The 16888-nt window shown below is 59.2% G+C and overlaps 5 pseudogenes; all 5 read left to right on the top strand.

Moving 5' to 3' along the window:
- Positions 1-4071: 4071 nt before the first annotated feature.
- Positions 4072-4190, top strand: LOC134629989 (5S ribosomal RNA; annotated as a pseudogene).
- A 1893-nt stretch (positions 4191-6083) lies between these two features.
- LOC134629988 (5S ribosomal RNA) lies at positions 6084-6202 on the top strand (annotated as a pseudogene).
- A 3946-nt stretch (positions 6203-10148) lies between these two features.
- On the top strand, positions 10149-10267 carry LOC134629986 (5S ribosomal RNA; annotated as a pseudogene).
- A 2345-nt stretch (positions 10268-12612) lies between these two features.
- LOC134629985 (5S ribosomal RNA) lies at positions 12613-12731 on the top strand (annotated as a pseudogene).
- Positions 12732-16616: 3885 nt separating this feature from the next.
- LOC134629931 (5S ribosomal RNA) lies at positions 16617-16735 on the top strand (annotated as a pseudogene).
- Positions 16736-16888: the final 153 nt, after the last annotated feature.

The following is a 16888-nucleotide window of genomic DNA, read 5'->3' as shown; positions in this document are numbered from 1 at the left end:
AGTGCTTCCGGATGTGGACCTGTGCAGCCAGCTTAGGACACCTACACCACACCAAGGCCTGTGGCTCTGTCTGAGGCCGTCTACACCACACCAGGACCTGTGCTACTGGCTGAGGCCATGGACACCTCTTCAGGGCCTGTGGCTTTGTCTGAGGCCATGGATACCTCTTCAGGGCCTGTGGCTTTGTCTGAGGCCATGTACAGCACACCAGGGCCTGTGGCTCTGGATGAGTTCGTCTACAACACACCAAGGACTGTGCTGCTGGATGAGGCAATGTTCATCACACCAGGGCCTGTGCGGCTGGCTGAGGCTATGGACACCACACCAGGGCCTGTGGTGCTGGCTGAGGCCAACTACACCAAACAAGGGCCTGTGGCTCTGTCTGAGGCCATCTACACCACACCAGGGCCAGTGCTTCTGGCTGAGGCCATGGACACCACACCAGGGCCTGTGCTTCTGGCTGTGGACCTGTGCAGCCAGCTTAGGCCACCTACACCACACCAGGGCCTGTGCTTCTGGCTGTGGACCTGTGCAGCCAGGTTAGGCCACCTACACCACACCAGGGCCTGTGGCTCTGGCTGAAGCCGTCTACATCACACCAGGTCCTGTGCTTCTGGTTGTGGACCTGTGCAGCCAGGTTAGGCCACCTACACCACGCCAGGGCCTGTGCTTCTGGCTGTGGACCTGTGCAGCCAGCTTAGGCCACCTACACCACACCAGGGCCTGTGGCTCTGGCTGAGGCCGTCTACATCACACCAGGGCCTGTGCTACTGGCTGAGGCCATGGACACCACACCAAGACCTGTGCTGCTGGCTGAAGCTATGGACACCACACCAGGGCATTTGGCTCTGGCTGAGGCCATGAACACCACACCAGGGCCTGTGGCTCTGGCTGAGGCCAGCTACACCACACCACGGCCAGTGCATCTGGCTGAGGCCATGGACACCACACCAGGGCCTGTACTGCTGGCTGTGGACCTGTGCAGCCAGCTTAGGCCACCTACACCACACCATGGCCTGTGGCTCTGGCTGAAGCAGTCTACATCACACCAGGGCCTGTGCTACTGGCTGAGGCCATGCACACCACACAGGGCCTGTGCTGCTGACTGAGGCAACCTACACCACAACAGGGCCTGTGGCTCCTGATGAGGCCATCTACAACACACCAAGGGCCTGTGCCTCTAGCTGAGGCCATGTACACCACACCAGGGCCTGTGCTGCTGGCTGTGGACCTGTGCAGCCAGCTTAGGCCACCTACACCACACCAGGGCCTGTGCTACTGGCTGAGGCCATGGACACCACACCGGGACCTGTGCTGCTGGCTGAGGCTATGGACACCACCCCAGAGCCTTTGGATCTGGCTGAGGCCATGTATACCACACACGGCCTGTGGCTCTGGATGAGGCCGTCTACAACACACCAAGTGCTGTACTACTGGATGAGGCCATGTTTATCACCCCAGGGCCTGTGCTGCTGGCTGAGGCCAACTACACCAAACAAGGGCCTGTGGCTCTGTCTGAGGCCATCTACACCACACCAGGGCCAGTGCTTCTGGCTGAGGCCATGGACACCACACCAGGGCCTGTGCTTCTGGCTGTGGACCTGTGCAGCCAGCTTAGGCCACCTACACCACACCAGGGCCTGTGCTTCTGGCTGTGGACCTGTGCAGCCAGGTTAGGCCACCTACACCACACCAGGGCCTGTGGCTCTGGCTGAAGCCGTCTACATCACACCAGGTCCTGTGCTTCTGGTTGTGGACCTGTGCAGCCAGGTTAGGCCACCTACACCACGCCAGGGCCTGTGCTTCTGGCTGTGGACCTGTGCAGCCAGCTTAGGCCACCTACACCACACCAGGGCCTGTGGCTCTGGCTGAGGCCGTCTACATCACACCAGGGCCTGTGCTACTGGCTGAGGCCATGGACACCACACCAAGACCTGTGCTGCTGGCTGAAGCTATGGACACCACACCAGGGCATTTGGCTCTGGCTGAGGCCATGAACACCACACCAGGGCCTGTGGCTCTGGCTGAGGCCAGCTACACCACACCACGGCCAGTGCATCTGGCTGAGGCCATGGACACCACACCAGGGCCTGTACTGCTGGCTGTGGACCTGTGCAGCCAGCTTAGGCCACCTACACCACACCATGGCCTGTGGCTCTGGCTGAAGCAGTCTACATCACACCAGGGCCTGTGCTACTGGCTGAGGCCATGCACACCACACAGGGCCTGTGCTGCTGACTGAGGCAACCTACACCACAACAGGGCCTGTGGCTCCTGATGAGGCCATCTACAACACACCAAGGGCCTGTGCCTCTAGCTGAGGCCATGTACACCACACCAGGGCCTGTGCTGCTGGCTGTGGACCTGTGCAGCCAGCTTAGGCCACCTACACCACACCAGGGCCTGTGCTACTGGCTGAGGCCATGGACACCACACCAGGACCTGTGCTGCTGGCTGAGGCTATGGACACCACCCCAGAGCCTTTGGATCTGGCTGAGGCCATGTATACCACACACGGCCTGTGGCTCTGGATGAGGCCGTCTACAACACACCAAGGGCTGTACTACTGGATGAGGCCATGTTTATCACCCCAGGGCCTGTGCTGCTGGCTGAGGCCAACTACACCACACAAGGGCCTTTGTCTCTGGCTGAGATCATCTACACCACACCAGGGCCTGTGCCTCTAGCTGAGGCCATGTACACCACACCAGGGCTTGTGCTGCTGGCTGTGGACATGTGCAGCCAGCTTAGGCCACCTACACCACACCAGGGCTTGTGCTACTGGCTGAGGCCAGGGACACCACACCAAGGCCTGTGCTGCTGGCTGAGGCTAGGGACACCACACCAGTGCCTGTGGCTCTGGCTGAGGCCATTTACACCACCCCCGGGCCTTTGATGCTGGCTGAGGTCATGAACACCACACCAGGTCCTGTGGCTCTGGCTGAGGCCATCTACATCACACCAGGGCCAGTGTTTCTGGCTGAGGCGATGGACACCACACCAGGACCTGTGCTGCTGGCTGAGGCCAACTACACCACAACAGGAGCTGTGCTGCTGGCTGAGCTATGGACACCACACCAGGGCCTGTGCTGCTTGCTGTGGGCCTGTAGCTCTGGCTTAGGCCATGAACACCACACCAAGGTCTGTGGCTCTGGCTGAGGCAATCTACAACACAACAGGGCCTGTGCTTCCGGATGTGGACCTGTGCAGCCAGCTTAGGCCACCTACACCACACCAAGGCCTGTGGCTCTGTCTGAGGCCGTCTACACCACACCAGGACCTGTGCTACTGGCTGAGGCCATGGACACCTCTTCAGGGCCTGTGGCTTTGTCTGAGGCCATGTACACCACACCAGGGCCTGTGGCTCTGGATGAGGTCGTCTACAACACACCAAGGACTGTGCTGCTGGATGAGGCAATGTTCATCACACCAGGGCCTGTGCTGCTGGCTGAGGCTATGGACACCACACCAGGGCCTGTGGTGCTGGCTGAGGCCAACTACACCAAACAAGGGCCTGTGGCTCTGTCTGAGGCCATCTACACCACACCAGGGCCAGTGCTTCTGGCTGAGGCCATGGACACCACACCAGGGCCTGTGCTGCTGGCTGAGGCCATGGACACCACACCAGGACCTGTGCTGCTGGCTGAGGCCAACTACACCCCACCAGGGCATGTGGCTCTGTCTGAGGCCATCTACACCACACCAGGGCCAGTGCTTCTGGCTGAGGCCATGGACACCACAACAGGGCCTGTGCTGTTGGCTGAGGCTATGGACACCACACCAGTGCCTGTGGCTCTGGCTGAGGCCATGTACACCACCCCCGGGCCTTTGATGCTGGCTGAGGCCAACTACACCACACCAGGTCCTGTGGCTCTGGCTGAGGCCATTTACACCACACCAGGGCCTGTGTTGCTGATCAAAGGCTAAAATGAGTCCTTTGGTTAGGGTATTAGGCAAGCATGCAGTTACCATTAACACTGTAGTTAAATTGGAGGCTTGTGTTCGTAACTGCGAGTATTGGCCACCTCACTACTTGATACCATAAATTGACGCTTTGTGCTGACGCCAGCAGCTTACGGCCATACCGCCTTGCCAAAGCCTGATCTCGTCTGATCTCGGAAGCTATGCAAGGTTGGGCTTGGTTAGTACTTGGATGGGAGACTGCCTGGGAATACCAGGTGCTGTAAGAATTTGCTTTTCATGTCACTGAGCTGATTTTGATCCAGAGAAGGAGGGTGTTGGTGTCCATTAATGAGGCCACATTAACGACATTCCTTTTGGCTGTTTTCAGCAATGTCTTGTGCTGCCGGGTGAGGCCATCCGCACCACACCGAGGCCTATTCTGCTAACATAGGTCATCTAAATTACACCAGGGCCTGTGGCCTGCGCTGACGCCGTCTACATTACACCAGGGCCTGTGCTTCTGGCTGAGACCATGGACACCACACCAGGACCTGTGCTGCTGGCTGAGGCTTTGGACACCACCCCATGGCCTGTGGCTCTGGCTGAGGCCATTTACACCACACACGGCCTGTGGCTCTGGATGAGGCCGTCTACAACACACCAAGGGCTGTACTACTGGATGAGGCCATGTTTATCACCCCAGGGCCTGTGCTGCTGGCTGAGGCCAACTACACCACACAAGGGCCTTTGTCTCTGGCTGAGATCATCTACACCACACCAGGGCCTGTGCCTCTAGCTGAGGCCATGTACACCACACCAGGGCTTGTGCTGCTGGCTGTGGACATGTGCAGCCAGCTTAGGCCACCTACACCACACCAGGGCTTGTGCTACTGGCTGAGTCCAGGGACACCACACCAAGGCCTGTGCTGCTGGCTGAGGCTAGGGACACCACACCAGTGCCTGTGGCTCTGGCTGAGGCCATTTACACCACCCCCGGGCCTTTGATGCTGGCTGAGGTCATGAACACCACACCAGGTCCTGTGGCTCTGGCTGAGGCCATCTACATCACACCAGGGCCAGTGTTTCTGGCTGAGGCGATGGACACCACACCAGGACCTGTGCTGCTGGCTGAGGCCAACTACACCACAACAGGAGCTGTGCTGCTGGCTGAGCTATGGACACCACACCAGGTCCTGTGCTGCTTGCTGTGGGCCTGTAGCTCTGGCTTAGGCCATGAACACCACACCAAGGTCTGTGGCTCTGGCTGAGGCAATCTACAACACAACAGGGCCTGTGCTTCCGGATGTGGACCTGTGCAGCCAGCTTAGGCCACCTACACCACACCAAGGCCTGTGGCTCTGTCTGAGGCCGTCTACACCACACCAGGACCTGTGCTACTGGCTGAGGCCATGGACACCTCTTCAGGGCCTGTGGCTTTGTCTGAGGCCATGTACACCACACCAGGGCCTGTGGCTCTGGATGAGGTCGTCTACAACACACCAAGGACTGTGCTGCTGGATGAGGCAATGTTCATCACACCAGGGCCTGTGCGGCTGGCTGAGGCTATGGACACCACACCAGGGCCTGTGGTGCTGGCTGAGGCCAACTACACCAAACAAGGGCCTGTGGCTCTGTCTGAGGCCATCTACACCACACCAGGGCCAGTGCTTCTGGCTGAGGCCATGGACACCACACCAGGGCCTGTGCTGCTGGCTGAGGCCATGGACACCACACCAGGACCTGTGCTGCTGGCTGAGGCCAACTACACCCCACCAGGGCATGTGGCTCTGTCTGAGGCCATCTACACCACACCAGGGCCAGTGCTTCTGGCTGAGGCCATGGACACCACAACAGGGCCTGTGCTGTTGGCTGAGGCTATGGACACCACACCAGTGCCTGTGGCTCTGGCTGAGGCCATGTACACCACCCCCGGGCCTTTGATGCTGGCTGAGGCCAACTACACCACACCAGGTCCTGTGGCTCTGGCTGAGGCCATTTACACCACACCAGGGCCTGTGTTGCTGATCAAAGGCTAAAATGAGTCCTTTGGTTAGGGTATTAGGCAAGCATGCAGTTACCATTAACACTGTAGTTAAATTGGAGGCTTGTGTTCGTAACTGCGAGTATTGGCCACCTCACTACTTGATACCATAAATTGACGCTTTGTGCTGACGCCAGCAGCTTACGGCCATACCGCCTTGCCAAAGCCTGATCTCGTCTGATCTCGGAAGCTATGCAAGGTTGGGCTTGGTTAGTACTTGGATGGGAGACTGCCTGGGAATACCAGGTGCTGTAAGAATTTGCTTTTCATGTCACTGAGCTGATTTTGATCCAGAGAAGGAGGGTGTTGGTGTCCATTAATGAGGCCACATTAACGACATTCCTTTTGGCTGTTTTCAGCAATGTCTTGTGCTGCCGGGTGAGGCCATCCGCACCACACCGAAGCCTATTCTGCTAACATAGGTCATCTAAATTACACCAGGGCCTGTGGCCTGCGCTGACGCCGTCTACATTACACCAGGGCCTGTGCTTCTGGCTGAGACCATGGACACCACACCAGGACCTGTGCTGCTGGCTGAGGCTTTGGACACCACCCCAGGGCCTGTGGCTCTGGCTGAGGCCATTTACACCACACAGGGCCTGTGCTTCTGGCTGTGGACCTGTGCAGCCAGCTTAGGCCACCTACACCACACCAGGGCCTGTGGCTCTGGCTGAAGCCGTCTACATCACACCAGGTCCTGTGCTTCTGGTTGTGGACCTGTGCAGCCAGGTTAGGCCACCTACACCACGCCAGGGCCTGTGCTTCTGGTTGTGGACCTGTGCAGCCAGCTTAGGCCACCTACACCACACCAGGGCCTGTGGCTCTGGCTGAGGCCGTCTACATCACACCAGGGCCTGTGCTACTGGCTGAGGCCATGGACACCACACCAAGACCTGTGCTGCTGGCTGAAGCTATGGACACCACACCAGGGCATTTGGCTCTGGCTGAGGCCATGAACACCACACCAGGGCCTGTGGCTCTGGCTGAGGCCAGCTACACCACACCACGGCCAGTGCATCTGGCTGAGGCCATGGACACCACCCCATGGCCTGTGGCTCTGGCTGAGGCCATTTACACCACACCAGGACCTGTGCTGCTGGCTGAGGCTTTGGACACCACCCCATGGCCTGTGGCTCTGGCTGAGGCCATTTACACCACACAGGGCCTGTGCTTCTGGCTGTGGACCTGTGCAGCCAGCTTAGGCCACCTTCACCACACCAGGGCCTGTGCTTCTGGCTGTGGACCTGTGCAGCCAGGTTAGGCCACCTACACCACACCAGGGCCTGTGGCTCTGGCTGAAGCCGTCTACATCACACCAGGTCCTGTGCTTCTGGTTGTGGACCTGTGCAGCCAGGTTAGGCCACCTACACCACGCCAGTGCCTGTGCTTCTGGCTGTGGACCTGTGCAGCCAGCTTAGGCCACCTACACCACACCAGGGCCTGTGGCTCTGGCTGAGGCCGTCTACATCACACCAGGGCCTGTGCTACTGGCTGAGGCCATGGACACCACACCAAGACCTGTGCTGCTGGCTGAAGCTATGGACACCACACCAGGGCATTTGGCTCTGGCTGAGGCCATGAACACCACACCAGGGCCTGTGGCTCTGGCTGAGGCCAGCTACACCACACCACGGCCAGTGCATCTGGTTGAGGCCATGGACACCACACCAGGGCCTGTACTGCTGGCTGTGGACCTGTGCAGCCAGCTTAGGCCACCTACACCACACCATGGCCTGTGGCTCTGGCTGAAGCAGTCTACATCACACCAGGGCCTGTGCTACTGGCTGAGGCCATGCACACCACACAGGGCCTGTGGTGCTGACTGAGGCAACCTACACCACAACAGGGCCTGTGGCTCCTGATGAGGCCATCTACAACACACCAAGGGCCTGTGTCTCTGGCTGAGACCATCTACACCACACCAGGGCCTGTGCCTCTAGCTGAGGCCATGTACACCACACCAGGGCCTGTGCTGCTGGCTGTGGACCTGTGCAGCCAGCTTAGGCCACCTACACCACACCAGGGCCTGTGCTACTGGCTGAGGCCATGGACACCACACCAGGACCTGTGCTGCTGGCTGAGGCTATGGACACCACCCCAGAGCCTTTGGATCTGGCTGAGGCCATGTACACCACACACGGCCTGTGGCTCTGGATGAGGCCGTCTACAACACACCAAGGGCTGTACTACTGGATGAGGCCATGTTTATCACCCCAGGGCCTGTGCTGCTGGCTGAGGCCAACTACACCACACAAGGGCCTGTGTCTCTGGCTGAGATCATCTACACCACACCAGGGCCTGTGCCTCTAGCTGAGGCCATGTACACCACACCAGGGCTTGTGCTGCTGGCTGTGGACCTGTGCGGCCAGCTTAGGCCACCTACACCACACCAGGGCCTGTGCTACTGGCTGAGGCTATGGACACCACACCAGTGCCTGTGGCTCTGGCTGAGGCCATGTACACCACCCCCGAGCCTTTGATGCTGGCTGAGGTCATGAACACCACACCAGGTCCTGTGGCTCTGGCTGAGGCCATCTACATCACACCAGGGCCAGTGTTTCTGGCTGAGGCGATGGACACCACACCAGGACCTGTGCTGCTGGCTGAGGCCAACTACACCACACCAGGAGCTGTGCTGCTGGCTGAGCTATGGACACCACACCAGGGCCTGTGCTGCTTGCTGTGGGCCTGTAGCTCTGGCTTAGGCCATGAACACCACACCAAAGTCTGTGGCTCTGGCTGAGGCAATCTACAACACAACATGGCCAGTGCTTCCGGATGTGGACCTGTGCAGCCAGCTTAGGACACCTACACCACACCAAGGCCTGTGGCTCTGTCTGAGGCCGTCTACACCACACCAGGACCTGTGCTACTGGCTGAGGCCATGGACACCTCTTCAGGGCCTGTGGCTTTGTCTGAGGCCATGGACACCTCTTCAGGGCCTGTGGCTTTGTCTGAGGCCATGTACAGCACACCAGGGCCTGTGGCTCTGGATGAGTTCGTCTACAACACACCAAGGACTGTGCTGCTGGATTAGGCAATGTTCATCACACCAGGGCCTGTGCGGCTGGCTGAGGCTATGGACACCACACCAGGGCCTGTGGTGCTGGCTGAGGCCAACTACACCAAACAAGGGCCTGTGGCTCTGTCTGAGGCCATCTACACCACACCAGGGCCAGTGCTTCTGGCTGAGGCCATGGACACCACACCAGGGCCTGTGCTTCTGGCTGTGGACCTGTGCAGCCAGCTTAGGCCACCTACACCACACCAGGGCCTGTGCTTCTGGCTGTGGACCTGTGCAGCCAGGTTAGGCCACCTACACCACACCAGGGCCTGTGGCTCTGGCTGAAGCCGTCTACATCACACCAGGTCCTGTGCTTCTGGTTGTGGACCTGTGCAGCCAGGTTAGGCCACCTACACCACGCCAGGGCCTGTGCTTCTGGTTGTGGACCTGTGCAGCCAGCTTAGGCCACCTACACCACACCAGGGCCTGTGGCTCTGGCTGAGGCCGTCTACATCAAACCAGGGCCTGTGCTACTGGCTGAGGCCATGGACACCACACGAAGACCTGTGCTGCTGGCTGAAGCTATGGACACCACACCAGGGCATTTGGCGGCTGGCTGAGGCCATGAACACCACACCAGGGCCTGTGGCTCTGTCTGAGGCCAGCTACACCACACCAGGGCCAGTGCTTCTGGCTGAGGCCATGGACACCACACCAGGGCCTGTGCTGCTGGCTGAGGCCATGGACACCACACCAGGACCTGTGCTGCTGGCTGAGGCCAACTACACCCCACCAGGGCATGTGGCTCTGTCTGAGGCCATCTACACCACACCAGGGCCAGTGCTTCTGGCTGAGGCCATGGACACCACAACAGGGCCTGTGCTGTTGGCTGAGGCTATGGACACCACACCAGTGCCTGTGGCTCTGGCTGAGGCCATGTACACCACCCCCGGGCCTTTGATGCTGGCTGAGGCCAACTACACCACACCAGGTCCTGTGGCTCTGGCTGAGGCCATTTACACCACACCAGGGCCTGTGTTGCTGATCAAAGGCTAAAATGAGTCCTTTGGTTAGGGTATTAGGCAAGCATGCAGTTACCATTAACACTGTAGTTAAATTGGAGGCTTGTGTTCGTAACTGCGAGTATTGGCCACCTCACTACTTGATACCATAAATTGACGCTTTGTGCTGACGCCAGCAGCTTACGGCCATACCGCCTTGCCAAAGCCTGATCTCGTCTGATCTCGGAAGCTATGCAAGGTTGGGCTTGGTTAGTACTTGGATGGGAGACTGCCTGGGAATACCAGGTGCTGTAAGAATTTGCTTTTCATGTCACTGAGCTGATTTTGATCCAGAGAAGGAGGGTGTTGGTGTCCATTAATGAGGCCACATTAACGACATTCCTTTTGGCTGTTTTCAGCAATGTCTTGTGCTGCCGGGTGAGGCCATCCGCACCACACCGAGGCCTATTCTGCTAACATAGGTCATCTAAATTACACCAGGGCCTGTGGCCTGCGCTGACGCCGTCTACATTACACCAGGGCCTGTGCTTCTGGCTGAGACCATGGACACCACACCAGGACCTGTGCTGCTGGCTGAGGCTTTGGACACCACCCCAGGGCCTGTGGCTCTGGCTGAGGCCATTTACACCACACAGGGCCTGTGCTTCTGGCTGTGGACCTGTGCAGCCAGCTTAGGCCACCTACACCACACCAGGGCCTGTGGCTCTGGCTGAAGCCGTCTACATCACACCAGGTCCTGTGCTTCTGGTTGTGGACCTGTGCAGCCAGGTTAGGCCACCTACACCACGCCAGGGCCTGTGCTTCTGGTTGTGGACCTGTGCAGCCAGCTTAGGCCACCTACACCACACCAGGGCCTGTGGCTCTGGCTGAGGCCGTCTACATCACACCAGGGCCTGTGCTACTGGCTGAGGCCATGGACACCACACCAAGACCTGTGCTGCTGGCTGAAGCTATGGACACCACACCAGGGCATTTGGCTCTGGCTGAGGCCATGAACACCACACCAGGGCCTGTGGCTCTGGCTGAGGCCAGCTACACCACACCACGGCCAGTGAATCTGGCTGAGGCCATGGACACCACCCCATGGCCTGTGGCTCTGGCTGAGGCCATTTACACCACACCAGGACCTGTGCTGCTGGCTGAGGCTTTGGACACCACCCCATGGCCTGTGGCTCTGGCTGAGGCCATTTACACCACACAGGGCCTGTGCTTCTGGCTGTGGACCTGTGCAGCCAGCTTAGGCCACCTTCACCACACCAGGGCCTGTGCTTCTGGCTGTGGACCTGTGCAGCCAGGTTAGGCCACCTACACCACACCAGGGCCTGTGGCTCTGGCTGAAGCCGTCTACATCACACCAGGTCCTGTGCTTCTGGTTGTGGACCTGTGCAGCCAGGTTAGGCCACCTACACCACGCCAGGGCCTGTGCTTCTGGCTGTGGACCTGTGCAGCCAGCTTAGGCCACCTACACCACACCAGGGCCTGTGGCTCTGGCTGAGGCCGTCTACATCACACCAGGGCCTGTGCTACTGGCTGAGGCCATGGACACCACACCAAGACCTGTGCTGCTGGCTGAAGCTATGGACACCACACCAGGGCATTTGGCTCTGGCTGAGGCCATGAACACCACACCAGGGCCTGTGGCTCTGGCTGAGGCCAGCTACACCACACCACGGCCAGTGCATCTGGTTGAGGCCATGGACACCACACCAGGGCCTGTACTGCTGGCTGTGGACCTGTGCAGCCAGGTTAGGCCACCTACACCACACCAGGGCCTGTGGCTCTGGCTGAAGCCGTCTACATCACACCAGGTCCTGTGCTTCTGGTTGTGGACCTGTGCAGCCAGGTTAGGCCACCTACACCACGCCAGGGCCTGTGCTTCTGGTTGTGGACCTGTGCAGCCAGCTTAGGCCACCTACACCACACCAGGGCCTGTGGCTCTGGCTGAGGCCGTCTACATCAAACCAGGGCCTGTGCTACTGGCTGAGGCCATGGACACCACACGAAGACCTGTGCTGCTGGCTGAAGCTATGGACACCACACCAGGGCATTTGGCTCTGGCTGAGGCCATGAACACCACACCAGGGCCTGTGGCTCTGTCTGAGGCCAGCTACACCACACCAGGGCCAGTGCTTCTGGCTGAGGCCATGGACACCACACCAGGGCCTGTGCTGCTGGCTGAGGCCATGGACACCACACCAGGACCTGTGCTGCTGGCTGAGGCCAACTACACCCCACCAGGGCATGTGGCTCTGTCTGAGGCCATCTACACCACACCAGGGCCAGTGCTTCTGGCTGAGGCCATGGACACCACAACAGGGCCTGTGCTGTTGGCTGAGGCTATGGACACCACACCAGTGCCTGTGGCTCTGGCTGAGGCCATGTACACCACCCCCGGGCCTTTGATGCTGGCTGAGGCCAACTACACCACACCAGGTCCTGTGGCTCTGGCTGAGGCCATTTACACCACACCAGGGCCTGTGTTGCTGATCAAAGGCTAAAATGAGTCCTTTGGTTAGGGTATTAGGCAAGCATGCAGTTACCATTAACACTGTAGTTAAATTGGAGGCTTGTGTTCGTAACTGCGAGTATTGGCCACCTCACTACTTGATACCATAAATTGACGCTTTGTGCTGACGCCAGCAGCTTACGGCCATACCGCCTTGCCAAAGCCTGATCTCGTCTGATCTCGGAAGCTATGCAAGGTTGGGCTTGGTTAGTACTTGGATGGGAGACTGCCTGGGAATACCAGGTGCTGTAAGAATTTGCTTTTCATGTCACTGAGCTGATTTTGATCCAGAGAAGGAGGGTGTTGGTGTCCATTAATGAGGCCACATTAACGACATTCCTTTTGGCTGTTTTCAGCAATGTCTTGTGCTGCCGGGTGAGGCCATCCGCACCACACCGAGGCCTATTCTGCTAACATAGGTCATCTAAATTACACCAGGGCCTGTGGCCTGCGCTGACGCCGTCTACATTACACCAGGGCCTGTGCTTCTGGCTGAGACCATGGACACCACACCAGGACCTGTGCTGCTGGCTGAGGCTTTGGACACCACCCCAGGGCCTGTGGCTCTGGCTGAGGCCATTTACACCACACAGGGCCTGTGCTTCTGGCTGTGGACCTGTGCAGCCAGCTTAGGCCACCTACACCACACCAGGGCCTGTGGCTCTGGCTGAAGCCGTCTACATCACACCAGGTCCTGTGCTTCTGGTTGTGGACCTGTGCAGCCAGGTTAGGCCACCTACACCACGCCAGGGCCTGTGCTTCTGGTTGTGGACCTGTGCAGCCAGCTTAGGCCACCTACACCACACCAGGGCCTGTGGCTCTGGCTGAGGCCGTCTACATCACACCAGGGCCTGTGCTACTGGCTGAGGCCATGGACACCACACCAAGACCTGTGCTGCTGGCTGAAGCTATGGACACCACACCAGGGCATTTGGCTCTGGCTGAGGCCATGAACACCACACCAGGGCCTGTGGCTCTGGCTGAGGCCAGCTACACCACACCACGGCCAGTGCATCTGGCTGAGGCCATGGACACCACCCCATGGCCTGTGGCTCTGGCTGAGGCCATTTACACCACACCAGGACCTGTGCTGCTGGCTGAGGCTTTGGACACCACCCCATGGCCTGTGGCTCTGGCTGAGGCCATTTACACCACACAGGGCCTGTGCTTCTGGCTGTGGACCTGTGCAGCCAGCTTAGGCCACCTTCACCACACCAGGGCCTGTGCTTCTGGCTGTGGACCTGTGCAGCCAGGTTAGGCCACCTACACCACACCAGGGCCTGTGGCTCTGGCTGAAGCCGTCTACATCACACCAGGTCCTGTGCTTCTGGTTGTGGACCTGTGCAGCCAGGTTAGGCCACCTACACCACGCCAGGGCCTGTGCTTCTGGCTGTGGACCTGTGCAGCCAGCTTAGGCCACCTACACCACACCAGGGCCTGTGGCTCTGGCTGAGGCCGTCTACATCACACCAGGGCCTGTGCTACTGGCTGAGGCCACCTACACCACACCAGGGCCTGTGCTGCTGGCTGAAGCTATGGACACCACACCAGGGCATTTGGCTCTGGCTGAGGCCATGAACACCACACCAGGGCCTGTGGCTCTGGCTGAGGCCAGCTACACCACACCACGGCCAGTGCATCTGGTTGAGGCCATGGACACCACACCAGGGCCTGTACTGCTGGCTGTGGACCTGTGCAGCCAGCTTAGGCCACCTACACCACACCATGGCCTGTGGCTCTGGCTGAAGCAGTCTACATCACACCAGGGCCTGTGCTACTGGCTGAGGCCATGCACACCACACAGGGCCTGTGGTGCTGACTGAGGCAACCTACACCACAACAGGGCCTGTGGCTCCTGATGAGGCCATCTACAACACACCAAGGGCCTGTGTCTCTGGCTGAGACCATCTACACCACACCAGGGCCTGTGCCTCTAGCTGAGGCCATGTACACCACACCAGGGCCTGTGCTGCTGGCTGTGGACCTGTGCAGCCAGCTTAGGCCACCTACACCACACCAGGGCCTGTGCTACTGGCTGAGGCCATGGACACCACACCAGGACCTGTGCTGCTGGCTGAGGCTATGGACACCACCCCAGAGCCTTTGGATCTGGCTGAGGCCATGTACACCACACACGGCCTGTGGCTCTGGATGAGGCCGTCTACAACACACCAAGGGCTGTACTACTGGATGAGGCCATGTTTATCACCCCAGGGCCTGTGCTGCTGGCTGAGGCCAACTACACCACACAAGGGCCTGTGTCTCTGGCTGAGATCATCTACACCACACCAGGGCCTGTGCCTCTAGCTGAGGCCATGTACACCACACCAGGGCTTGTGCTGCTGGCTGTGGACCTGTGCGGCCAGCTTAGGCCACCTACACCACACCAGGGCCTGTGCTACTGGCTGAGGCTATGGACACCACACCAGTGCCTGTGGCTCTGGCTGAGGCCATGTACACCACCCCCGAGCCTTTGATGCTGGCTGAGGTCATGAACACCACACCAGGTCCTGTGGCTCTGGCTGAGGCCAGCTACACCACACCACGGCCTGTGGCTCTGGATGAGGCCGTCTACAACACACCAAGGGCTGTACTACTGGATGAGGCCATGTTTATCACCCCAGGGCCTGTGCTGCTGGCTGAGGCCAACTACACCACACAAGGGCCTGTGTCTCTGGCTGAGATCATCTACACCACACCAGGGCCTGTGCCTCTAGCTGAGGCCATGTACACCACACCAGGGCTTGTGCTGCTGGCTGTGGACCTGTGCAGCCAGCTTAGGCCACCTACACCACACCAGGGCCTGTGCTACTGGCTGAGGCCATTGACACCACACCAAGGCCTGTGCTGCTGGCTGAGGCTATGGACACCACACCAGTGCCTGTGGCTCTGGCTGAGGCCATGTACACCACCCCCGGGCCTTTGATGCTGGCTGAGGTCATGAACACCACACCAGGTCCTGTGGCTCTGGCTGAGGCCATCTACATCACACCAGGGCCAGTGTTTCTGGCTGAGGCGATGGACACCACACCAGGACCTGTGCTGCTGGCTGAGGCCAACTACACCACAACAGGAGCTGTGCTGCTGGCTGAGGTATGGACACCACACCAGGGCCTGTGCTGCTTGCTGTGGGCCTGTAGCTCTGGCTTAGGCCATGAACACCACACCAAGGTCTGTGGCTCTGGCTGAGGCAATCTACAACACAACAGGGCCTGTGCTTCCGGATGTGGACCTGTGCAACCAGCTTAGGACACCTACACCACACCAAGGACTGTGGCTCTGTCTGAGGCCGTCTACACCACACCAGGACCTGTGCTACTGGCTGAGGCCATGGACACCTCTTCAGGGCCTGTGGCTTTGTCTGAGGCCATGGACACCTCTTCAGGGCCTGTGGCTTTGTCTGAGGCCATGTACACCACACCAGGGCCTGTGGCTCTGGATGAGTTCGTCTACAACACACCAAGGACTGTGCTGCTGGATGAGGCAATGTTCATCACACCAGGGCCTGTGCGGCTGGCTGAGGCTATGGACACCACACCAGGGCCTGTGGTGCTGGCCGAGGCCAACTACACCAAACAAGGGCCTGTGGCTCTGTCTGAGGCCATCTACACCACACCAGGGCCAGTGCTTCTGGCTGAGGCCATGGACACCACACCAGGGCCTGTGCTGCTGGCTGAGGCCATGGACACCACACCAGGACCTGTGCTGCTGGCTGAGGCCAACTACACCCCACCAGGGCATGTGGCTCTGTCTGAGGCCATCTACACCACACCAGGGCCAGTGCTTCTGGCTGAGGCCATGGACACCACAACAGGGCCTGTGCTGTTGGCTGAGGCTATGGACACCACACCAGTGCCTGTGGCTCTGGCTGAGGCCATGTACACCACCCCCGGGCCTTTGATGCTGGCTGAGGCCAACTACACCACACCAGGTCCTGTGGCTCTGGCTGAGGCCATTTACACCACACCAGGGCCTGTGTTGCTGATCAAAGGCTAAAATGAGTCCTTTGGTTAGGGTATTAGGCAAGCATGCAGTTACCATTAACACTGTAGTTAAATTGGAGGCTTGTGTTCGTAACTGCGAGTATTGGCCACCTCACTACTTGATACCATAAATTGACGCTTTGTGCTGACGCCAGCAGCTTACGGCCATACCGCCTTGCTAAAGCCTGATCTCGTCTGATCTCGGAAGCTATGCAAGGTTGGGCTTGGTTAGTACTTGGATGGGAGACTGCCTGGGAATACCAGGTGCTGTAAGAATTTGCTTTTCATGTCACTGAGCTGATTTTGATCCAGAGAAGGAGGGTGTTGGTGTCCATTAATGAGGCCACATTAACGACATTCCTTTTGGCTGTTTTCAGCAATGTCTTGTGCTGCCGGGTGAGGCCATCCGCACCACACCGAGGCCTATTC

The sequence above is a fragment of the Pelmatolapia mariae genome, linkage group LG6 (assembly GCF_036321145.2).
Source record: "Pelmatolapia mariae isolate MD_Pm_ZW linkage group LG6, Pm_UMD_F_2, whole genome shotgun sequence".
In the NCBI taxonomy this organism is placed as follows: domain Eukaryota; kingdom Metazoa; phylum Chordata; class Actinopteri; order Cichliformes; family Cichlidae; genus Pelmatolapia; species Pelmatolapia mariae.
The sequence above is the reverse complement of the archived record's forward strand: the minus strand, read 5'-3'. Positions and strand labels throughout refer to the sequence as shown.